Below are 1,074 nucleotides of genomic sequence, written 5' to 3'. Positions count from 1 at the left end.
TTCAGTGATTGTTACTTTTGTATAGTGATAACTTCAGGATATAACAAGAAAAATAAATGTAACAGAGTATCCTAGTCTACCATCGGCTATACGCCCAGTGGCTCATTCAGATGAAATCCCAGTGCCGGTTTTCGTTACACTACCCTCTCTTGAAGAAGATTATGGTGATGAACTAAGTGACAACAATGAAGAGTTTGAAATTGAGGAGGACTCTGTTCGTAAGGGATTTAATCAGCATGAGTTGAGTGATTTAGGACTATCCAAGAAGGCTTCAGAACTCCTAGCATCAAGACTGCGTGAGAAAAACTTACTTGAAAAAGGAACAAAGGTTTCGTACTTTCGAAACCAGAATATAGCATTTCTGCAGTACGTTAGAACTGACGGTGGCTTTGTGTATTGCCATAACATACTGGGTTTAATGGAGAAATGTGGAATTTCAATCTATAACTCAACTGAAAGGCAACTATTAATTGATAGCTCAAAACTGAGCCTACAGTTTGTCCTTCTTCACAATGGCAATATCTTTGAGTCAGTCCCAATTGTCCATTCAGTTTCTCTTTGTGAAGAATATGCAGACATAAAGAGAGTCATTGAGTTGCTGCAATATCACCAACATAATTGGGTCACCTGTGTTGACCTTAAAATGGTATGCTTCCTTCTTGGTCAGCAACGCGGATACGTCAAGTATCCCTGTGATCTGTGCATGTAGAACTGCAGAGCTTGTGAGTGGCATTGGGTGGAAAGGAAGTGGCCTCCAAGATCTGACCTAAAACCAGGTGATCCCAACATTCTACATGAGCCACTTGATAGAAAGATTATATACCGGCCTCTGCACATGAAACTGGGTCTGATGAAGCAGTTTGTTAAAGCTTTGACAACTGAAGGAGACTGATTCAAGTACCTCATTTTGGCATTTCCTAGCCTGTCATTTGAAAAAACAAAGACCGGTGTGTTTGATGGTCCACAGATTCGGCAGCTCATCAAAGATGAATATTTCATCAGGACAATGTCAGAAGACGAAAAGAATGCTTGGTTATCATTCAAAGCCATTAAATTTTCTTGGAAACACACAAG

Source organism: Pyxicephalus adspersus, chromosome 1 (assembly GCF_032062135.1).
Source record: "Pyxicephalus adspersus chromosome 1, UCB_Pads_2.0, whole genome shotgun sequence".
In the NCBI taxonomy this organism is placed as follows: domain Eukaryota; kingdom Metazoa; phylum Chordata; class Amphibia; order Anura; family Pyxicephalidae; genus Pyxicephalus; species Pyxicephalus adspersus.
This window is presented reverse-complemented; position numbering follows the sequence as displayed.